Source organism: Triturus cristatus, chromosome 5_1 (genome assembly GCF_964204655.1).
Source record: "Triturus cristatus chromosome 5_1, aTriCri1.1, whole genome shotgun sequence".
Taxonomy (NCBI): domain Eukaryota; kingdom Metazoa; phylum Chordata; class Amphibia; order Caudata; family Salamandridae; genus Triturus; species Triturus cristatus.
Genome location: NC_140587.1, coordinates 216,210,416 through 216,235,506, shown reverse-complemented (window position 1 = coordinate 216,235,506; position 25,091 = coordinate 216,210,416). Strand labels below are relative to the sequence as shown.

At 49.0% G+C, this 25,091-nt stretch overlaps 1 protein-coding gene across 4 annotated transcripts in view; it reads right to left on the bottom strand.

The window, feature by feature from the left end:
- The window catches only part of AGO2 (argonaute RISC catalytic component 2), a 524,350-nt gene that overhangs the window by 270,591 nt on the left and 228,668 nt on the right, over positions 1-25,091 (bottom strand). The gene's annotated exons all lie outside the window — the stretch shown is intronic.

Sequence of the window (25,091 nt, the reverse complement as noted above, 5' to 3'; positions counted from 1 at the left end):
AAATCCAGTTTCCGCAGCAACCACAGCACCGAAACCGCCCTAATCGCTGCCACCGACGACATCAGGACCCTGCTGGATAGTGGCGAAACCGCAGCCCTCATCCTCCTGCACCTCTCTGCCGCCTTTGACACGGTCTGCCATCACACCCTACGTACACGACTCCACGACGCATGGATCCGCGACAAAGCCCTAGACTGGATCACCTCCTTCCTCACAGACAGAACCCACAGGGTCCGCCTCCCTCCATTCCGATCTGAAGCCACCAAGATCACCTGCGGCGTACCCAAACAATCATCCCTCAGCCCAACCCTTTTCAACGTCTACATGGCACCGCTCGCCACCATCGTCTGATCATACAACCTCAACATCGTCTCTTACGCCGACAAACACCCAGCTGATCCTCTCCCTCACCAAGGCCTCTGACACCGCCAAAACAAACCTCCACGAAGGAATGAAGGCCGTCGCCGAATGGATGAAGAACAGTCGTCTGAAACTGAACTCGAACAAGACAGAGGTCCTCATCCTCGGCTCCACCCCCTCCACCTGGGACGACTCCTGGTGGCCGACTGCACTGGGAGCCGCACCGACACCCACCGATCACGCACGCAACCTGGGGGTCATCCTGGACTCATCGCTCTCAATGACCCAACAAGTCAACGCTGTCTCCTCCTCCTCCTGCTTCAACACCCCCCGCATGCTTCGCAAGATTTACAGATGGATCCCCACGGCAAACAGGACAGTCACCCAGGACCTCGTCAGCAGCAGACTGGACTACGGCAACACCCTCTACGCAGGAACCACGGCCAAACTCCAGAAAAGACTACAACGCATACAGAACCCCTCTGCACGCATCATCCTAGACATCCCCCGCCGCATCCACATCACAGCCCACCTGAGAGACCTATACTGGCTCCCAGTCAACAAAAGGATCACCTTCAAGCTCCTCACCTACGCTCACAAAGCACTCCACAACACCGAACCAGCATACCTCAACAAATGACTCACCTTTTACACCCCGAACCGCCAGCTTCGCTCCGCTGACCTCGCCCACATTCCACGAATCCACAGGACGACCACCAGCAGAAGATCGTTCTCCTACCTCGCCATCAAGACATGGAACACCCTCCCCACCCACCTACGACAGACTCAGGACCTGCTGACCTTCAGGAGACGTCTCAAGACCTGGCTGTTTAAGCAATAGCTGCACACACACCCTCCCCCCTTCAGCGCCTTTAGACCCTCACAGGTGATTAGTGCGCTCTACAAATGCTTGATTGAAATACAAATCCTGGTTTCATAAACTATGGAACATATATGGCGAATTTTTCACAGAAAATGCAGAATAAGTATTTAAACAGAACCAAAGCATAATTAAAATAAGGATACAAAGTAAACGCCCCAAGCAAATTTAGTAAAACACAAAAATGCTTAAAGTTCAATCAACTGAAATGAAAAGATCAATTATTAAACCAAGAGGCACAAACACTGCTAAGCATCAAAGTACATTTTACGAATTACTCAAAAGCAGCCAGAGGCCACTCTTCCACCCAAAAATAAAAGCAGTTACCCACAGGCGAAGAGTGCAGGTCAGTTACATCACAGGCTAATACAGCTTACAATTTTTATTATTATGATAAGGAATTCCAACGGAGTAATACATTATAAAAACAGTGCAAGATATAGTTCCTCCAAGCCAATAAATAAATAGCACTTTATAAGCTCAACCTACCAACTTCATTCATTAACGAACTTTAAAAAAGTGACTTTGTGCATAATGCAATATAAGATGTACAAATAATGCATAAACTCAGCCAATCTTCATTCAATGCATTAATTTTCAAACCTTAAAAAATGACACTGTGCATAGTCAGGACGAAATGACTAATAAATGTTAGAAACAAAAAAAATAAAAATATCAGTCATTACTACAATTTACTTCATTGAGCGGAAAGATTGCATTACAGATTTAAGAGTCTCCAAAGCATACATAGGTTATATTTGGAAACCAAAGCGTTAAAAAGTGACTACATGCATTCTGTAAATGCTTAACAAACACAGCTTACATAATTAGTATCTTGAATATGTAAAAAAAAAAAAAAAGATGCCACATTCTCTTTTTCAGGGCTTTAGCCCAAAAAACAGTTATGACAAGAGAGGGAAGCAACAACGCAGATCCACCAGAAATTCAACCTGGATCGCTAGTAAATGTTTAAAAAGTATCTAAAGAAATTATAGATTACTAAAAACATTTCATTGGGTGGAAACATTACAGATTTGCGAACCTCCAAAGAGGAACGTAGGCTGATTTGAGAATCTGAGGCACTAGAAAGTAACGCTGTGCGACAGATTAGAGCAGTGAGAGAAGGAAGATGACGGACTAGAGCCGCCTGTGTCTAGCAGCTCCGCAAAAGCTCCCAGCTGGCTATCCTGACATGGCGTGGTCGATGTGAGGGATAGGCTTACCCATAAGAATCATTTACCGACGGGGGTGCAGGTTCTGCTAAGCTTCGCCAGACTTCCCCAGATTTTACTTTTGATACTGCAGATGCTTGGATCCGGCTGCAGTCTCTGGCGGCACTGGCAGACATCGAAGAGGGTATGCTGGCGAGTCTGCTGGTCAGCTAGCTCCCGCTGCTCCTTTGAATCAGGAGCCTACTGGCCAAGTCTTGCTGAACAAGAAAACGCTAAGGTGCAGTATGGCGACGCCAAAGAACGCGGCGAAAACTGCCCGTACTACACAATTACAAGCCCTCCTGCAGGGAGAGGACAGCTCGAAGAGCGGAGCTAAAGGTGCTCCAGTAAGAACGGGCAGACCTGCATTACGGCTCTTAGAAGCAGGTAAGGCAACTGAGCTGATTTCAGAGGGCGAGCTCCGCATTCAAACAGCGGATGCTATTGTATTTGCATCGCTACTTTCTAGTGCGACTCCTAAAAATACCAGAGACTGATTATGCTGAGAGTAAACTATCGTCGAACTCCGTGGAGTTTAGAAGAGGAGCCTGAAGCTGGGGACGAGTTGTCAGTAAGGTTGGAACAGGGGGCGAGTGCGGACCAGGGAGACTTGGGGGAGTTATCAGCCATTCAAGAGGATGATATCTCAGAAATGCCTGCTACGAGGTGCTGTGGCATTGAGAGGGATGGCCAGCACATTACTAGGAGATTACTGGGGAGATAAATGGAGAAAGCCCCTGCAGCGCCTCCCAAAATTGTGAAGTGTTTAGTCCTGCGGTCGACGGGCCCAAAGAGGATACTCAAATCGGCCAAATGAGCAAGGCTAATGCCAGCGGTCAATCTGAGGCGACTGCTAAATCAAAGAATAAAAGCTTAAATATGCTCGGCGTAGCAGCGGCAGAGACTGCCACTTTAAGGAAAAAAGATAATAGGGGAAAAACTCTTAAAATTACTAAACCCCATAGGAGATCTTTTGACCCACAAGGGGCTAGCCTGTACAATAGCTCTGGAGCCCGCCGAGGTGGTGGATTAGAGAATAGTCCACTCAGGAAGTGGGTACGGACAAAAGGTGAGGTCAGGGCATTGATCTCTCGCCGCTCTGGCTTAGCAAGGGGCCAAGGTACGGGGAGTACAGCCAGTATGACAATAATGAGGGTGGTGCGGAGCAAGAGACAACCCCGACCAATCCCCCAACTAATTTGGCAGGATACCCTATTCAGAGCAGTCCAGATAGTGTGCCTGACCCAGCGTGGGATTGGCTAGCAAAATACAGACCGCCTCCCTCAGGGCTGAGTGTGAGATTGAGGAGGAACAGCTTATAGCGAAGGAGCCTTCACTAGCAGTAATACTGCAGGCCCTGCAAGAATAACGGCGTGAAGCTCAGGACCACCATGCGCAGGTTAGGGCAGACTATCTCAGCATTAAGCAGTCACTGGATGAAGTAACGGGGACGGTGGCTAACATTACGAAGGATGTGACTGAGCTACAGAGAAGGGTAGCAGAGACAAAGGAGTCAGTTACTTCTATCGCGCAGACTATCCAGTCACATGATCAACAGCTCCAGTCTTGTCAAGCTAAAATTGAGGATCTGGAAAATAGGCAAAGGCGGAATAACCTAAGATTGTTTGGGGTGCCTGAGGGTAAGGAGGAAGCTGATACCAGAGCCTTCGTGGTTCGACTTCTTCAAAATGCATTTCGGATCTATCAGACTGGGATTGCCAAGTTCAAAGAACACATAGGCTCCCCCTAACAACACAGAGGCCTAATGCCCGATACCCCCGCCCCATTTTGATATTTTGGGGGAATTTTTTGTTGAGACAGGCATTGTCCTTTAAGGCTAGTCCCAATTCACCAGTAGCAGTGGATTCTTTATCAATATCTGACTTAAGCCGTGCTACTATGGAAAAAAGATGGAAAATGAGACAACTTATTGATCCACTTAAAGCGACAGGGGTTCAAGTGTTTCTGTAGGAACCTGCAAGATTTAAAGTTATTAAAGATGGAAAGCCATTATTCTTTGGTTTGGACTTGGAGGCCAAGCTGGTACTAACAAAATGGCAGAACACTTGAATATATGACATGAACACTTGATGGACAGCTTGAATTATGCTGAATCTTATACATTTTTTTTTGCCTCTTGTATGCCTTTTCTTTTTCTTATTTTGCTGCTGTGGGTCTGCTGAAAGGTGAAAGGGGGTTGGGGGTTTGGGGAAGAGCGGACTAGAATTAGAATTATATGTAGACTGGGCCTAGATGGCTTAGGGGGTAGCAATGGGGTAAGCCGGCTCATATCCCTTTTTCTTTTCTTAAACTTAAGAAGGGCCAGCTGGGGTTGGGCTTTGTGGGCTGGGCTTTGTGGGCTGCTGCGTCGTAAGCTGCCATTTTCAGCGGCAGCTATTGGGGGCGGGTGATTCCTTCTTTAGGAAACGGGGGGATGGGCAGAGGGGAATTTTAGGGAGGGAGCGGGGAAAAAAAGGGAAATAGTCAAGAAGGTTTGTAGTTTTTTAGGTGCTGGGAGCTCAGTGGGTAATAATATTTTTGCTTTTAGGTTTTGTAATTTAATTAAAAATGGTATGGCATTGATCAGGTGCTTATCTTGGAATGTGTCTGGACTGAATAGGGGGCCTAAAAGACAGTGCAGGAAGAGCTTAGGGCATGTAAACCTCATTTAGTACTTTTAACAGAAACACACTTAGCATATAAGGACCGGGGTTTCCTTGAACAATTGGGGTTTCAGAATATAGTCTGCACCTCTCAAAATGTGTCAATTAGAGGGATGGCTATTTTAGTGTCTAAAACATTAGACTGTCAAGTTCACAAAGTCCTAGCAGATCAAAGAGGGAGATGGGCTATTGCTCAAATTGAAATTAATACTGTGAGATATGTTTTGTGTGTTTTATATGGTCCCAATGTCGATGATGCGACTATATTTGATGATATCGGTTTAGAATTAGTGGGATGGCAGGGGGTTGTGGTTTTGATGGGAGATTTTAATTGTGTTATTAACTATGGTATGGATTCTACCAGCCAGCCACTTGCCCTAAGAATGATGAAGGTGAGAGCTTCTATTTTAGAACTAGGGCGACTACATTCACTGCAGGATGCATTGCGCTTTTTGTATCCAAATAAGCCGGGATACACGTATTTCTCTGCGCCACAGGGGCAGTATTCAAGGATTGACCTGGCCGTTTGTTTCAGATGCTATTTTGACAGGGGCAGACATGGAGATATGTCCTAGGATTATGTCTGACCACAATCCCATAATTTTTAATTTTAGGGCTAACTCCACTCCTAAAGTTGCTCGCTTATTCACTTTTCCACTGTACTTGGTTATAGATTCGCAGTTTTGGGATTTTATCTCGAAAAAAATTTCAGAATATCTTATAGATAATATAGGGTCTGCCACGCTCTGGGTTGTATGGGATGCTATGAAAGCATTTATTAGGGGAGTCACTCAGCAGTTCGTCCACCAACAGAATAGGGAACAGGAGAGACAACTTAAAGATGTTTATCAAAAGCTTATCAGTTGCAAACTTCAACATGCCAAAGCCATTCGTCTGCAAAAGCCAGACCAGGATCTTCTGTATGTTTCTCTTCTGGAGCAGAAGGCAGTGATTAACAGGGTTTTAAAGTAAAAAGTCGCAGCTTGTTTTTATCAAACATAAGACACTACAATATGAATATGGGGATAGGATTGGGAAAGTTTTAGCTCATCAACTTGTGGATACCCGCCTTAAAACCAAGATTAAGGCTATAAAGGGTGAGGGTGGCGTTTCTTTTCGATGTCCCCAGAAGATAGCTAATCAGTTTTCTATTTTCTATCAGCAATTGTATTCCCCAAATCCAGCACAAGACGTAACCGATATGCAGTGCTACTTACAAGGGAGTAATTTGCCGGCTCTGACAGAAGAAGATTCTCTGCTATTAGAGCAGGAGATTACAGAGGAGGAAGTTCTGGAGGCGATAGGGGGGCTATCATCAGGGAAGGCGACAAGTGAGGACTCCCTCCCGCCAGAAGTGTTGCAAAAGTCTCCTGGCCCCTATGCTGTGGGATGTAATTTCTCAAGTAGGGATCACGGGACGAGTTCCAGATTCATGGAATATGGTTAACAATCTCTCTTTTTTTTTTTTTAAAGATCTAGAGGAACGGGTTTCGTACCGCCCAATTTCTTTAATGCAGATGCAAAGGTGTTTGCTAAGATATTGGCCACACGGTTAGCTCCAATGATGGCCAGCCCGGTTTCCTCCCAGCAGCATGGGTTTATTCATGGGAGAGATACTACTGCCCATGTTAACACGGCAATAGCAGCTTTTGATGCAGCGGGGGAAGTTAAAAACGGCACTAGGTATGGTCTTATTGGATGCAGAAAAGGCATTCGACCGGGTGGCCTGGGAGTATCTCTGGGCAACACTCACTGCATTTGGGTTAAGGCAAACTTCCGGAAATTGGTTGAGGCTATGTATCATAATCCGATGGCTAAGCTACAGTACTCAAATGTTCAAACTACCCTCTTTTCTATTCGGTGCGGTACACGGCAGGGTTGCCCCCTCTCTCCTCTTTTATTTGCTCTTTATATAGAGCCATTCATTCGAGCACTTGGCTAACAATCTGATTTGCCCGTTGAATATCGCACAGCGCCCCCTCAAATTTACAGCATATGCAGATGATATAACTATTTTTACAGAGAAGCCAAAGGAGGCTATAGAAAATATCAACAGAGGCTAAGCGGTTTGGATGCTACAAGCTAAATAGCAATAAAACTCAAGTTCTGCTTAATTTCCAGTCAGAAGTTCCGATTGAAGTGGTTTGTCCGAGGGTTACATATCTAGGGGTACAGATTTAGTCTACAATTGAGCTTATACATTCTCTAAATTATGTCTCTTTACTAACTACAGTTGCTAAACAACTGAAGGTGTGGCACAAGCTTCCACTTAGCATCTTGGGTAGATGCAATGTTATAACAAGTATTGGCATAGCCAAGAGGTCTCGCCTTTGTGAACTTATAAGTGTTTAGCCATGCAACAGTTGATGTTGCTGCACCAAGAATATTGTGCTGGATAACTAAACACTTATAAGGTCCCAAAGGCGAGACCTATTGGCTATGCCAATGCTGGTTTTTCTTCTTTTATTGCATAGTGGGTGGGGGAGTCATGCCACATTTGCTCATCCCAATGACCAACGGGCACCAAACCTGTTAAACGACATTTTTCCAATTAAATCGTTTTGCCAAACTGAGGGCAGATTAGCAGGCCAGGAAGTGGGCAGTTCTGCCGCCGAGTCTGAAACCAGCGTGTTCCCCCATGAGTACATTCAGTCTGCAGAAAATGTTAAAAAAATAATGAACGAAAGTCCACACTGTTTGGGGAAGGGCTCAGATCACATGCCGGCCTGTGCCTTTCGCAGTAGATATTTTGAATAAAACTGACAAAATGGGACAGGCTAGTGTACAGACTGAACAAAGCTATCGAATATAAAGATTGCAGAAGATTAAAATTGCGACTTTCGAAAACATTTTTTGAAGGTTGTTTTTCAAAAGTCCAAGCTCCATTTTCAATCCTCACATAAGTATGAGAGCACATGAGACGTCAGGGTAGCCCCCCCCCACACACACACACTCCCAAGGAGTCAAAAGGCTGTGCAGGGCCCACATCTCGGGTGCACGAGCACCCAGGGGCTTCCAGTGCCAACGTTAGAGGCTGGCTCCAAGGGAGCCCCACTTGTGCGCTTTGACACACAGCTAAGGCCACCCTCCCTACAGGAGATATATGTGCGCAAGCTGCACACACCGGACACTGGCAAGGGGCGGGGGGGGTTCATCAGCCATGGTTGCCGGGGGGGAGTTGCGGGGGCCTTTTATCTGAGGTTAAGCCATCACTCTAACACCTCTTCAATTAAAGGGTTTTTAAAGGCTAGATCTACAGGTAAAGACCCATTTGTACATTTGTAGACCCTGACAAACCAGAAAGAGGGTGAGGGGGGTGGGGCAACTCAAAGGCCGGGCATTGTGAGATAACGAGAGATTAATACCTAGGCTTCATAGGGAGGTAACGTGACCCCGCTCTATAAATATTTAAGGGGTGAAATATTATACAACAGCAAACATCTGCCCAGGGAACACCGTGCTCTGAGGGTTAATGACAAGTGCTCCTGTTACCCCAGGGGACTAGTTTTACCAACTTCTGAAAAATGAAAGGCTGACTCAGCCCTGCTGGAATTTCAGCCCATCAGGAGCAGGGTAAAGAGAGAGGTCTGCAGCAAGCCATTACTAAAAGCATCATCCTATCCCGGTGTAAACCACCAACAGCCAGGCAAATGACAACAAACAGCCTCAGACAGACGCGAACACAAACACACAGAGCAGTCAAGGGGCAGTAGTAGTGAGTACACTACATAGGCAGACCGTGCTTGGCAGGCTAAGGTGAGTAGCAGCTACAGGGCTATTACTGCTGCGAGGGAGGAGAGAAGGCATCCAGACACCGTGGAGGAGTCTGTAATAAAGAGCAGTGTGACACTAGGACAACAGTGAAGCCGCTCACCCATCCCCCCCTTGCAAGACAGGGCTCACACGGAGCCTGCTCAAATACTGTCAGCTGATAGGCGGGATGAGAGACGCAACGCCCTTCCAAGAAGCAAGCCTGGGGGGCTCCGGCTTCGGAAGCGCTAGTCGCTATCTTGGGGTGCAATGATCCTGTTGGTCGTCAATGACCTTAACGAAATTCGATTTTTTTCCCTCACAGGTGACAGAACAACCCAGGCTTTGAGTAGACTCAAACTGAGGCTGGGGCATGAAGCATCCCACACAGTGGGGCTCTGGACCGGTCCAGTCCGGGCAGCCTCCACCTCGCGAGGCGGATGTGGCAGTGTGTATAGAGCACCAGTGGTCGGACCCGAGGGTCTTTCTGCAAAGCCTGCATGGGGATCCTGGGTATGAGAGTGGGGCGGGCAGGAGATCTCTCCACAGGACACACCGAGGGCGTTGTTAATCGGAGGGTTTGCTATTGTAGGGTGAAGGCACTTGCAATGAACGTCACATTAGATCCTTCCAGAAGGGCCACTGGGAACAACTGGGCACACAATACAAGTACCAAGAGGGGGGCATCGGCTTCGGTAACGGAGTCCAAAAGATGAAATGAAGCTTTGATAGAAACACAACATTAAAAACAAGCATTGGTAAATGTAATCTGTTTCGCTGATGGCAACATTGGCAAAACGAGCTTGCTGGGAGAGGAAATGGGGGTTGGGACGGGAGGAGGACGGGCAGGGAGGGCGCAACTGGCGGGCTGCTCTGCGAGCTGCAGGGAGAGAGCCCTCCACCGCCGCTCCCCGTCCAGGGGGGCGCACATTCTTACGATTCCCAGCCAAACAAGGGTTCAGACACACTCGCAGCACCAACTGATATCTTTATATCTTTTGACGCACTGCGTATTTGTCTCTTTTATATATAGCGCCAGCAACAACTCTCTTTTAGAGCGTCCCAATTGGACTGGCTCGCATGACTGGTTTCTTATCTTTATGGGGCCATGTGTTAGGCCCCATAAAGATGCAACAGTGCATCTTTATGGAGCAGGTTCGAGGGTCGACAGGCCGGTAGGGCTGGGGCCAAAGCAGTTGGTGTCTTCCTCTTCTTAGCAGCTGCAGGGCAGTGTAGGAAGGTGGATATCTGACTATGGTTACCCCCAAATTTTTGCCTAGTGTCTAGCTGGTTTTTCGACTTAGTTGGCCTGAGATCCTGCCATTCAGGCTCTCAGGCTATCTGCTCTCTCTGTAAAATGGACTCCATGTACCCTAGGTACATACCCAATTGGTTGGATCACCCTGTCAGCCCCTGTACCAGTGTACACTAGGTACCCAGGGCATTGGTGTATCCAAGGCCTGCCAGGGGCTGAAGCATGTATTATGCCACCCCAGGCTTGGCCTAACAATCTGACACAACTGGCTGATCACTCAGCTGGGGTAAGTTGGTGTAATCACCTCTTACTTAGGTGTAGTATACCTATACCTAAACTTAAATGGGACACCTGGTAACCTATAAGTCACTCCTATGGCAGGCCTTAACAATCCTGAAGGCAGAGTGCTTGGTTCCATGTGAGATGGTGCTCTGGCATGAGCTGAGCCTGTCTGCAGTGGTCGGAACAACTTCCTTCTACTGTTTCCAGATATCGTCATACCATATACTCTTAAGTGCATTATGAACCTCGCGGTTAAATGCTATCTTTGGTTTGGCTTTATCAAAACATGTCGAGTAAGGTGTCATACGAATTGGAATACTAACCCCTCGCCAATTCTGGCGACGGGGTTAGCATTCCACCCTTCTAGAGGGACACGACATGTACAGTGCCTGAAACCCGGGTAAAATCAGACATAGCCTCAGCTCCACAAAATGGATGCTGCCACCACAGACACAAGTCTGCCCTCCTGCTGCTGGGAGTCCTTCCAGCTTGGGAGGTGTGGACAAAGGGTTTCCTGCCAGGGGAGGTGCATGCACCACCCCAGACAGGATTTTGTGTATTGGTCAGGTAGGGCTTGAAAGAAACCAGACATGCCTGTGGCTCACAAGGAGCCTCGGGGCATATGCCAGTTCAAACCGGTCCTGGGGCACACCAGTCCCGGGCCTGGGGCGAGCTGGACAAAGGATTGGGGGTGTAACCACCCCCCTTCCTGGTCCCACCCATAGGGAGGGACCTAGCAGGTAGTCCGGCCCCTAGAATCCGAATAAAGGTAGGAGCTGTGTCCTAAGACTTTAGACATCCTGGAATCAACTTGAAACTAAGAAGAAGACGGGAACTTCGACATTCTGCTGCACAGAAGACTGAAGAAAATCTCCCCTGTGGTCAGGGAGTGACCACCTTGCTAACGCAAGCACCATCCAGCGAATCAACGTCTGCTTTGCCGCCGCCTCCCGCCGGAGCCCGAGCCCAGAGACTGACAAGACCTGGACCTCCAGACCTCTCACCGCCCGATCCACAGTCCCTGCAAAGAGGAGACCCGTGGAGGCACCGAGACACGTGGAGCCAGCCATCTTGGAACGACTACGACAAGCTGACCAGTGCAACAACCGAGGCTCCCTCCAAGTTGTGCTTTGGGTCCTGAGAAGCCCAACCCTCGAGCAGCCTCTGCACCAAAGGTGAGCCCTCCAGCATCTCCACGATCTGCGTGGGGCCCTTCTGCATTTTGCCACTCGACGCGCCTAACCGGTTGCTGGCCCGCTGGCTAGTGGCCATCTTGGCGACGAAATCTACGACAAACACCGCTGGTCTGGTTGCTCCAGACTGGCCCTTGCTCCCCTCCAAAGGAGCCGTTCCTCTGACCTTGCTGGTCAGAACCATCAGCTTATCTCCTTGCCCACAACAATTGCTTTTGCCAAGGCTTGTTTGCTTCGATCAAGTCGCCGACACCGCCGACAGCGAGAGCCTGCGTGGGACAGCTCGTGACTCGACTCCTGGACGTCGTCGACCTTCAGGGACCACGTGGCTGCAGAGTCAAGCTACACCTTCCTTCCTGTTTGCACCCGACATCGCCTGGTACCCACCTGGTGCCACGCTGGTCACTGGCTAGTGACTGTGAACACTGTCCCCTCTGCTTACAGGTCTTCAACATCTCCGATCCACTCTTGGATCCACTGCATCTCTTCCCGACCGACCGCCTGCAGCACTTTTGTCTACAGGCCCCACGGAACAGATAGAAGAAACCCGACGCACTTCGAGGCCTATGCACCCGCTTCCTGTGGGTGAGGTAAAGCTGGCACTCCGGTGCCCAAGTGTGGTATTACATCTCTAGTGCCTGTGTTCCAAATCTTAAGTTCCTAGGTCATCCGGAAGATTCCTTTTGCAGTAACTTTGTACTTTTTACGCACCCATTGAAACCTATGGGAGCACGCGTGTGACTATTTGCTCTGCACACGCCACCCGTGGACCTCCTGGTCACTAACTGACGTTAGCTCCTTGTAGGCCCAGCGATTCTAGAGGCCCTAGGCCTTTTCCCTTTCCTGTTCGTGGTACTTATACCACTATTTTAGTATATGGTTCGAGTGGCCACCAGGGCCTATCCATATAAAGTGCAACTTCTGTGTATTCTGTGATAATCTTGTTTGACGATTTGTGCTCCTGTGCTCATAAAGAGACTAGGGGTTACTTTGAGAAATAAATACATATATATTTTGAATATATATCTGTGTGGTGTCCTTTCATTGGTATAAAAGGGGGTTGCATTTGGTAAAACAGCTGGCTTAACACGCTTCACGAGTTTAGCCTCAAAGACTGCTTAGCCTACGCTACCACTAGGGCAGCTAGTCCGAAAAGGTTGACTTACAACCACACCATAAGGGTTGCTTGGCATGGTACAAGGTGATCACTTTAACTAGTGAGCATCATATACCAGGCCAACTTTTCACATTGGTGAGCAGCGGTTGGATTTGAGCTTGCTGTGTTTTACCATTGTAATCTCTTGGTTACCAATTGAAAGATCACATAGGTACCTGTAGGTACATATAAAACAAGATTAGATATACTTAAGTTCTACTGAACTTAGTTGTTGTAGAGCAAAGGGAGTAGCACACCCTGACTACAACTACTAGATAGGTTTAGTAGGTAAACCCAAGTGTAGGTAGATTGCAACACATCCACCCACACTTAAGAGCAATGGCCGGGGCAGAGGGGTCCACTGTACCCATCTCTGTCGAGAGTGACCCCCAGAGGGCACCAACCAGCTTTGCTACCCTTAATCAGAATGAGCTCAGGCATTTGGCAACTCTTAGAGGCCTTAAACAGCCCAAGAACCCAAACTCTGCTGAGCTCAGAGAGCTCTTACAGAATGATGAGAATCAGAGAGCACTCAAGAAAGCTTCCCAGTTAGCCCCCTTAGGGACAGGAACAGGAGGCCCCCCTTCTGAAGATGCCACTGAAGTACCCCTTCCCAATAGTCACCCCTTAGATGGGATGCCTACCACAGAGGAAGAAAGTGATGGGGATACAGATGTGAGTGGGGATGAAGGGAGAACTAGCCCAGTGCCAAGTGTTATACTTGGCCCAGCTAAACTAAGGCTATTGGGGACTGACAGTGGGTTCACCCCATTGGATCTCCCCAGTGGACTTAACACAGGGCTTGGAAGGCAAAGGAATCGCTCAGGTGACTCCAATGCTTCCCATGGCTCTAGAGGCTCTCAAGGTCACTCCAGAAGGAGACTGACCACCCCTCAGAGGAGGGAACATGAGGCCAGAATGCAGGAAGCCCAGCTGAGGATCAGGAAGCAGGAGCTAGAAGTAGCCCTGATGGAAGAAAAACTGAGCAAGGCTAGGCAGCATAGAGAGAGTGGGTCTATACCCACTGGTGGCAGCAATGTCCCTAGGGACAAAGATAGGGTCTTTGACAATAGGAACCTGTCCAAGATTGTGCCCCCCTACAAAAGTGGGGATGACATCCACAAATGGATGACTGCTCTTGAGAGAGCCTGCAAAGTGCAGCAGGTTCCTGAAGACCAGTGGGCAGCAATCTTATGGCTCTCCTTTGAGGGGAGAGGCAGAGATAGACTCCTCACTGTTAGAGAAGAGGATGTCAGAAATTACAGAGTCCTGAAGAGTGTCCTAGTTGATGGGTTAGGCTTAACCACTGAACAGTACAGGTTAATGTTCAGAGACACCCAGAAGACACAGACTCAGGACTGGTCTGAATATGTGGAATGTGCCACTAAGGCTTTGGAGGGTTGGTTGCTGGGAAGTAAGGTGTCTGATTATACAGGATTGTACAATTTGATGATGAGAGAGCAGATTTTAAGTAATTGTCAAAACCAGCTTCTCCATCAACACCTGGTAGACTCAGATTTGACCTCTCCCCAAGAATTGGGAAAGAGGGCAGATAAATGGGTCAGGACCAGGATCAGGCCTAAAAACCAGGGTGGTGACCAAAAGAAAGATACCACCAAGCCTCAAGAGAAGGGTGGGGATAAAGAAAAAGAGAAACCTTCCTCAGGGCCCCAAAACTCCACACAGGGTGGTGGGTCCCAAGCTCCCTCCTCTACCACAGCTAAAAAGCCCTACTGCCATGAGTGTAAAACTCCTGGGCATTGGAAAACTGACAGCGGTTGCCCAAGGGCTAAAAACAAAACTGTTCCTCCAATTACTCCTGTCACACCACCTATTACTGTCAGCAGTAATCCCCCAGGTGGTGGGAGTGCCCCCAGAAATCTGGGTGGGTTTACTTGGGGAACACAGGGGGACCCTGGCTTAGCCAATTCCCCTACAGCAACCACTCTTGTCTGTGATGGTGGCATGGGGTTTGCCAACTTCACTGCCTGTCCCAACACTTTGGGTAGGTACAGACAGGAGCCCTACATCAATGGTACAAAAGCTGAGGCCTACAGAGACACTGGGGCTAGCATCACAATGGTGGCCCATTGGCTAGTTCCCTCTGAGCAGCTTTTGCCCGGTTTCTCCTACCAGGTGACTAACATTGATGGCAAACAGAACAGTCATCCCATGGCAGAGGTATGTCTCAGCTGGGGAGGGGTCACTGGCCCTAAAAGGGTAGCAGTGTCCCCAACCTTGCCTGTAGACTGCTTACTGGGGAATGACTTAGAACTCTCAGCTTGGGCTGGAGTTGAACAAGACACCCATTCTAAAATGGTAGGCCTTTCACAAAAGGGTAGGGGGGTTGTGCCATTCACAACCCCTGTCCAAATAGATTTCCTCCCTGAAAAGGTTGGAAGGGCAGTGGTAGCCACAGCCCAGGCACAGACAGACTTCCCTGTAGGGACTGGCAGAGCTGTGACAGTCACAGCTCAAACACAAACTGAGTGCCCCCCTGAAAAGGTTGGCAAGGCTGTAATGGTCTCAGCCTATACTCAGACTGACATAGGTGTAGTGAAGCCTGAAACAATGGATCACTCCACACAAACTGAGAGTAGTGGGGAGGAAGAAAAGTCTCCCTCTCCCCAGACATTAGGAAAAGGTCAGCCTCCTCAGGGATCTGACCTCACCCCTTGTGAAGGAACTGCCCCAGAGGTAGCCAGGCCTGGCCTGGCAGAGCCTCTGATGTCAGTGGCCCCTTCCAAGGTGGGATCCAGTCTGGTGCAGGTAGCCTGCCTCTCTCTACCCTGCCTCAGTCAGCCCAGGGCTGCAGAGGTCAGGGAGGCCAGTGGACCCCCAGAGGGCCCCTGTCCACAAGAACCCCCCCATCAAAAGAATGAGGATTGCCTGGCTAGTAGCCCTAGTCAGGTGATGGGTAAAAACATTCCTGAGGGATCTCCTTTACAGGTAGTTAGGGACCTCCCCCAGGGGGATTCTGTTGGGCACAGGCAAACATGGGACCTTAGGGCCCCAAACCTGACCTGTCCCTCCAGTAAGCCCACAAAAGGGACCCAGCCTCCAGCTTTAGGTAGCCAGAGGCTGACCCTGAGAGCACAGTGCAACTCAGTTAAAGAAAGAAAGGCATCCATGGTGGAGGATGATTGGAGGAAGCTGAGGCCTCACTTTGAGGACACTCACTTCAGTACTCCATCTCAACACCAGCCTTTTACTTTGCCAAGACACACCACAGGTAGAGATTCCCTATGGTGGAGACCCTCTGATACCCTTAGGGTGAGGGATTGCTTAGTGGACCATGAGACAGGGGGTAACCATGCCAGTGCTGGTTCCTCCTTATATGGCCACTTGGGCAATATAGGCTTACCTGGTCAAGGTCAGCCTTATCTCCCTTCGTTTGGGGGGGGGTTGTGTAGGAAGGTGGATATCTGACTATGGTTACCCCCAAATTTTTGCCTAGTGTCTAGCTGGTTTTTCGACTTAGTTGGCCTGAGATCCTGCCATTCAGGCTCTCAGGCTATCTGCTCTCTCTGTAAAATGGACTCCATGTACCCTAGGTACATACCCAATTGGTTGGATCACCCTGTCAGCCCCTGTACCAGTGTACACTAGGTACCCAGGGCATTGGTGTATCCAAGGCCTGCCAGGGGCTGAAGCATGTATTATGCCACCCCAGGCTTGGCCTAACAATCTGACACAACTGGCTGATCACTCAGCTGGGGTAAGTTGGTGTAATCACCTCTTACTTAGGTGTAGTATACCTATACCTAAACTTAAATGGGACACCTGGTAACCTATAAGTCACTCCTATGGCAGGCCTTAACAATCCTGAAGGCAGAGTGCTTGGTTCCATGTGAGATGGTGCTCTGGCATGAGCTGAGCCTGTCTGCAGTGGTCGGAACAACTTCCTTCTACTGTTTCCAGATATCGTCATACCATATACTCTTAAGTGCATTATGAACCTCGCGGTTAAATGCTATCTTTGGTTTGGCTTTATCAAAACATGTCGAGTAAGGTGTCATACGAATTGGAATACTAACCCCTCGCCAATTCTGGCGACGGGGTTAGCATTCCACCCTTCTAGAGGGACACGACATGTACAGTGCCTGAAACCCGGGTAAAATCAGACATAGCCTCAGCTCCACAAAATGGATGCTGCCACCACAGACACAAGTCTGCCCTCCTGCTGCTGGGAGTCCTTCCAGCTTGGGAGGTGTGGACAAAGGGTTTCCTGCCAGGGGAGGTGCATGCACCACCCCAGACAGGATTTTGTGTATTGGTCAGGTAGGGCTTGAAAGAAACCAGACATGCCTGTGGCTCACAAGGAGCCTCGGGGCATATGCCAGTTCAAACCGGTCCTGGGGCACACCAGTCCCGGGCCTGGGGCGAGCTGGACAAAGGATTGGGGGTGTAACCACCCCCCTTCCTGGTCCCACCCATAGGGAGGGACCTAGCAGGTAGTCCGGCCCCTAGAATCCGAATAAAGGTAGGAGCTGTGTCCTAAGACTTTAGACATCCTGGAATCAACTTGAAACTAAGAAGAAGACGGGAACTTCGACATTCTGCTGCACAGAAGACTGAAGAAAATCTCCCCTGTGGTCAGGGAGTGACCACCTTGCTAACGCAAGCACCATCCAGCGAATCAACGTCTGCTTTGCCGCCGCCTCCCGCCGGAGCCCGAGCCCAGAGACTGACAAGACCTGGACCTCCAGACCTCTCACCGCCCGATCCACAGTCCCTGCAAAGAGGAGACCCGTGGAGGCACCGAGACACGTGGAGCCAGCCATCTTGGAACGACTACGACAAGCTGACCAGTGCAACAACCGAGGCTCCCTCCAAGTTGTGCTTTGGGTCCTGAGAAGCCCAACCCTCGAGCAGCCTCTGCACCAAAGGTGAGCCCTCCAGCATCTCCACGATCTGCGTGGGGCCCTTCTGCATTTTGCCACTCGACGCGCCTAACCGGTTGCTGGCCCGCTGGCTAGTGGCCATCTTGGCGACGAAATCTACGACAAACACCGCTGGTCTGGTTGCTCCAGACTGGCCCTTGCTCCCCTCCAAAGGAGCCGTTCCTCTGACCTTGCTGGTCAGAACCATCAGCTTATCTCCTTGCCCACAACAATTGCTTTTGCCAAGGCTTGTTTGCTTCGATCAAGTCGCCGACACCGCCGACAGCGAGAGCCTGCGTGGGACAGCTCGTGACTCGACTCCTGGACGTCGTCGACCTTCAGGGACCACGTGGCTGCAGAGTCAAGCTACACCTTCCTTCCTGTTTGCACCCGACATCGCCTGGTACCCACCTGGTGCCACGCTGGTCACTGGCTAGTGACTGTGAACACTGTCCCCTCTGCTTACAGGTCTTCAACATCTCCGATCCACTCTTGGATCCACTGCATCTCTTCCCGACCGACCGCCTGCAGCACTTTTGTCTACAGGCCCCACGGAACAGATAGAAGAAACCCGACGCACTTCGAGGCCTATGCACCCGCTTCCTGTGGGTGAGGTAAAGCTGGCACTCAGGTGCCCAAGTGTGGTATTACATCTCTAGTGCCTGTGTTCCAAATCTTAAGTTCCTAGGTCATCCGGAAGATTCCTTTTGCAGTAACTTTGTACTTTTTACGCACCCATTGAAACCTATGGGAGCACGCGTGTGACTATTTGCTCTGCACACGCCACCCGTGGACCTCCTGGTCACTAACTGACGTTAGCTCCTTGTAGGCCCAGCGATTCTAGAGGCCCTAGGCCTTTTCCCTTTCCTGTTCGTGGTACTTATACCACTATTTTAGTATATGGTTCGAGTGGCCACCAGGGCCTATCCATATAAAGTGCAACTTCTGTGTATTCTGTGATAATCTTGTTTGACGATTTGTGCTCCTGTGCTCATAAAGAGACTAGGGGTTACTTTGAGAAATAAATACATATATATTTTGAATATATATCTGTGTGGTGTCCTTTCATTGGTATAAAAGGGGGTTGCATTTGGTAAAACAGCTGGCTTAACACGCTTCACGAGTTTAGCCTCAAAGACTGCTTAGCCTACGCTACCACTAGGGCAGCTAGTCCGAAAAGGTTGACTTACAACCACACCATAAGGGTTGCTTGGCATGGTACAAGGTGATCACTTTAACTAGTGAGCATCATATACCAGGCCAACTTTTCACAGGCAGGTCTTCTTTCTTCTAGCTCTTCTTTGGATTTCGGAATCTGGAATCTGGGGTAGGTTGGTTCAGGGTGCCCCTAAATACTAGATTTAGGGGCGTTACAGGTAGGTGAAGGGCAGGGACCAATGGGTCCCTGTCCTGGGGTGGCTACATCCCCTATCCTGCCTCTCTCCTGTGGGAGGGGGGCAGTAGCCTAATCCTGATTGGGCAGGGCTCCCCATCTTCAAGATGGCGAGAGCCCGGGATGTGCTTCACCTCGCCTCCCCCACCTGAGGGGTGGGGTTGGCAGGCTGGCACATCCCATGTCCTTATTTGGGGTTTCCGGCCAAGCTTCCCGCCAGGGTGGGGGGTTGTATTGGCCTGGGGAAGCTCACAGAGGCGGCATGCCTTTGAAGCTTCCACCTGCCCATCCTGGGGGAGGAGATTTAGCACCTCGCCCAGGATGTGCATTGTTGCAGACCCAGGAGAGCAGGGGCACTCCTACCCAGGGGTCCAGCAACATGTCTGCTGTGTGGCAGCCTAGGCAGCCTCAGAACAGACGTGGATTGAAGGTTAGGTTTCAGGGGGCCCCTCTAAGATGCCCTCTGTGGTGCTTGGTACATTAAATCCCACACTGGCATCAGTGTGGATTTAATGTGCTGAGCAGTTTGATACCGTGTTTGACGAGCTCTCAGAACCATGTACTCTTAAATGGCAGCACTGCTCTTAAAGGCCCATGAATGGACCTGGGTACTGTAGGGGCACAGGGCTCCTGCCTCTGTGCCCACACCACTGGCATATGGCAGCCAGCTAGAGGGGTGGCTGATGTATGCCAGGGCAGTGTAGGTTGTGGGCATGGCACACAGGGATGTGTGCCATGTCGTCTCTCTGTTTTGTCTTGTACCGAGACACTCAGCCAGCCCGGGGGGGGGGGGGGGGGGGGGGGGGGGGGGGGGGGGTGTCTCTGTGTGTCTCTGTGTGTCTCTGTGTGTCTCTGTGTGTCTCTGTGTGTCTCTGTGTGTCTCTGTGTGTCTCTGTGTGTCTCTGTGTGTCTCTGTGTGTCTCTGTGTGTCTCTGTGTGTCTCTGTGTGTCTCTGTCTCTGTGTGTCTCTGTGTCTGTGTCTGTGTGTGTGTGTGTCTGTGTGTGTGTCTGTGTGTGTGTCTGTGTGTGTCTGTGTGTGTCTGTGTGTGTCTGTGTGTGTGTCTGTCTGTGTGTCTGTCTGTGTGTCTGTCTGTGTGTCTGTCTGTGTGTCTGTCTGTGTGTCTGTCTGTGTGTCTGTCTGTGTGTCTGTCTGTGTGTCTGTCTGTGTCTGTCTGTGTGTGTCTGTGTGTGTCTGTGTGTCTGTGTGTCTGTGTGTCTGTGTGTGTGTGTGTGTGTGTGTGTGTGTGTGTGTGTGTGTGTGTGTGTGTGTGTGTGTGTGTGTGTGTGTGTGTGTGTGTGTGTGTGTGTGTGTGTGTGTGTGTGTGTGTGTGTGTGTGTGTGTGTGTGTGTGTGTGTGTGTGTGTGTGTGTGTGTGTGTGTGTGTGTGTGTGTGTGTGTGTGTGTGTGTGTGTGTGTGTGTGTGTGTGTGTGTGTGTGTGTGTGTGTGTGTGTGTGTGTGTGTTAGGGTACATTGCCTCTAGGGGTGGCTCAATGAGTGCTGCAGCCCTTAGAGGCCTTCCCTGGTCACAAGGACCTGGGTACCTAGGGTACCATTTACAAGGGGCTGACATGTGGCCAGGGTTTGCCAATTTGGCTTTGAGGTTTTTGTTTAGGGAAGGAACATAGGCCCTGGGCACCTGATTGGCAGGAGTCCAGGGCACACTCAGTCAAAGTACATTCAGCAAAAAGTGGGGGCATACCATGCAAGAAAGATAGCACATTCTCACAGGCGAGGCCAGCGGTCCAATGGGATATCGTGGACAACAAATCGGGGAGTGCATGCGGCAACGGTTCCTGGAAGCATGTGGTGTGGACGGGCGATTAAAGCCCCATGCCAAACAGCCAGTAGTGCTGAATACAGCATGCCTCGCTGATAAAACTGTTTGGAGAAGGGGGTGAAATGCACATTGATAAATTCAAAGAACTACTCATTCCAAAGAGCGCAAATAGCAGAACATAATTTTACGGACTAGTCACTGAATATAGCACTCTTCACCTCATCTCTTCTGGTCAGATGTTCACTGGTGATTAAACCTCCCTGGTGGCAGGCCATAATTTACTTTTTGTTTTTTTTTTTAAATCAAAGGCCGTATGGAGGAAGTTTTCAAAGTCAGACTCAGGATGACAGTAGCGCATATTTTTCCCTCCCGATAGGACCAGTTATGCGTTACCAGCCTCTACATAGCCGTAATTAATTTCTTCATGGCCAGCCAACAGAGAATGGCTTTTTCCCCACCTGTTAACACACCCTCTAATTTTTTTGCAGCCCACAGCTGAAACGGATATCTTTTCAAATTCACCTCCCAATTACATGTGGATTCTAGCTGTAGATGGTTGTTCAATCTACCTTAGGCTTGCAATTTGGCTTCAACCTGCTTTCTGCGAGCACTCGTGGGTTTTGTCTTTTTTTTCTCCATTATGCAGCCCATTTTACAAAAACATTTTCAAGAGCACTACAGTTCTTTAATTCCGTTTTCCTGGCCCATCAACGTGGCATCAATCTACTCCTGACCACGTGAGCAGAAGATTCCAACAGGACTCGATCGGGCCATACTGCCCTTTATCTGTCATGAACGCTTCCTCCTCGGAATGCAGCTGTAGGTCTACTACAGATTGAACATACCACAATAACCTTGCTGGTGGTTCTCTACTTCGCCCGTGCACTTGAAGGGATAGACATTTCCGTTAACATTACTTGTTATCGCTGTAGCAGACTATAAACCGAGACCATATGCCCAATGGGCAAGGTTCCTCACTCAGAATATCTGTCACTGAATTTTGTCTTAACAATTTTGTGCTCGCCACAATCCTTTCTGTCCTGATGACTAAATCTACTGTAGGGTCAAAACGCCATTGACATTATGAGGTGTAACGACTATTATTAAAACAAAGACACTAAGGAGCAATGAACTTTAATTTGTGTGTAATAATGAAATATGCTCTGCAAACAGCTTATTGCCTTATTTCTATCACCACATTTTAAATGTCATCACTTTTTTCTTGCTTTCTTCAGTTATTTGCCTAACTCTGCCACCGTGTGACTACTTACACTGTCGCAAAAAGAACAATTGATGGACGGAATGCTGAAAAATGCCAAACCCTCAACCACAGTACAAAATTCTGGGCCTAAATCCATTGCTTTTTTGCTCATCACGCCACCCCATTTTGGACGCAGACATATGCAAATCAGTCTTGACCCTGCTCCCCATGGATACAGTAGAGCCCATACTGCCAGGCCAGGTCCTCCCTGGACCGGAAACAAGCATCCGAGGACCGGTTTCGGGTTATCACCACATATCTGCCAGGATAGTCTGAATCAAGTAGCATGGTGAACACAGGACCCAAGTCTAGGCATTGTAGGAAGCTGGCTTTGCATATACCATACCAAAATGAGGTATAGTGTGCACAGAGTTTCGTAGAACCCCAAAGGTAGGCAGAGGTAAAAGTAGATAGCACTTTACTCTCCATTTGTGGTAGTGTGGGCGAGCAGTAAGGCTTTGGCAGAGGGTAGTGTTAAGCATTTGTTGTACACACACAGGCAGCTAATGATGTCACATACTCAAAGACTGAACCCAGACTAATTTGTATAAAAAATATTATTTAGTTATTTTATTTTTAGAACCAATCATATTATTTAGTTATTTTATTTCTAGAACCAATCAAATCCTGGTGCAGGTAAGTGAAATAATACTTTGCAAAATCTTATACAGTGACTTACAGTTGAATGCAGTTTTAAATGCAGTTGGTTGAATTACAGGCAAGTCAATAGTTCGAAATTACTTTACAGATTACTGTACACGATACTTTTTACAACACTTTTTACTTTTGCTAATCAATGCGATATGCCTAAATATCACACCGAGACATTTCCTAGACAAAAGGTAAGTAGTTCACTTTAAGTACAGTTGCAGTTTTTCAGTGTTTCATACAAACCAACTCCACACTTAGAATTTGCAAGGAAAAACAGTCAATCTAATCCTATGGAAGGCAATTAAATTAACAGTTTGCAGGTAAGTACTTATTTGTGGGGGTTGGAATTTTGGGTCGAGGATGCACTCACAGAACACCCTCAGCAGCACCAGGGCGGCCGGGTGCAGAGTGTTGAGGCCCAATGTTATCCAATGTGGGTTAGGCTCAGGGCAAAGTGGAATCAGAGTTAGCATCCAAGATACACCCACAGGGGCAACTGGGTGCAGGGTGCTGTTTTGGCATCGAGTGCCCTGTTGTTTTCAATGGGAGATTTTGACTGCAGGCTCAGTCCAGGAAGACTTCCTGGAGGAACCAACAGATGGGCAGGTAATTTGGAGGGCTTGGGGACATAGGTACACCTCAGATTCTCTTCTCCAGGGCGCAGGACGGCTGGATGCAGGGGTGTCTTTTGAGGTCAGATTTCACCTTAACGGGCCACTCGCAGTCGGGGAGTCCTAGAGGGGTTAACCCACGGTGGACTACGCCTCTGGAGCGCTGGGGGACCCCGCTGGGACCGTTGGGTCACCTGGATTCAGACCGTAGGCGTCAGGTGCAGTGGTGGTTCCAGGCGTCAGGTTTCTTTGTCCTCAGCAGGCTCAGAGTCTGTCTTGGGAGTTTTTTTTAACAGAGCTGCTGTTCACAGGGGATCTGGTCTTTGCTGAAGGCAATCAGTCCTCCCAGGGTTCTGGAGGTCACTGGCTGAAGGACAAGGCGGCATTTTATCTCTGGAATCTGCAGACGGCCAGTAGGTCTGAGGTCAAGTCAGTGTTTCTATGCAGTCTCCTCTGTGGGCGTCCTTCTTAGGTTGCGGGACTCTGTCTTCCTGGTTCAGGGCTGCCTTATAAATACTGTATTTAGGGGGTGTTTTAGGGGTCTGAAGGTAAGTAGCCAATGGGCTACTGACCTTAAGGTGACTACACCCTTATTGTGCTGGGCGTCGCATTATATAAAAGCGGCAAGACCTTTGAAGCTTCCCTGCCACAGATGGCTCTTCCTGACCTGGGGGAGGTGTGAATACCTCTGCCCAGGAAAGGATTCATTTTTGGGCTCAGGGAGCGAAGGCTCCCATCCCAGGGGTCCAGAAACATGTCTCATGGTGGCAGGCTGGTGTGTCCCATTCAGGGAACCCACCAGAGACTGGTCGTTTTTCAGGGGGCATCTCTAAGTTGCCCGCTGAGTGCATTTTTTTAATTAAATCCCACACTGGCATCAGTGTGGGTTTAAGGTGCTGAGAAGTTTGATACCAAACTTCTCGGATTTCAGTAAAGCCATTATGGAACTGTGGCGTTCGTAATGACAAACTCCCAGCACCATAAACTCTTAATGGCAGCACTGCACTTACAATGTCTAAGAATTGGTCTAGACACTGTAGGGGTACAGGGCTCATGCCCCTGTATAGTGCACCCAGCTAGAGGCGTGGCTGACCTATGTCAGGGCAGTGGGTTGTAAGTGCCAAGTCGACTCTTCACTTTGTTCTGCACCAAAACACACAGCCTTGAGTGAGTGTGTGGTGGCAGAATAAGTGCTGCAGCCCTTAGAGGCCTTCACTGGCCACAGTGCCCTTGGTACCCAGAGTAACTTTTACAAGCGAGGTGCCAATTGGGAGTACAAGTTATAGGTTTCGGAAAGAACACAAGCCCTGGGAACCGGATTGCATGGGACCCAGGGCACATCAAGTCAAGGTGCATGAGTAGTCTGGCAACAAATGGGGGGGTGGGGAGGACTGCAACATAAACCCAGCTTGCTACACAAATGCAAAAAGAACAATTGATGGACGGAATAATAAACAATGTGAACAATCACACCAGTACAGAGATCTAGACCTAAATCCATCATTATTTTTATGCTCGTCATGCTAGTTTGGAGCCATTCATATGCAAATCAGTCTTGACCCTGTTCCTCATAACGGTGACCTTACGTAAAAGTGAACTATGCCAATTGGAGCAAGGTGATCTTTAAATGGAAGATCATTTTAACAAGCATTTCTCTCAACTTAGTGATCCACCCCTCATCATGCCACTAGATTCAGGCTATCCTGGCAGACGAAGGGGTGATACTCCGAAATCGGTCCCAGGATGCTTATTTCCGGTCAAGGG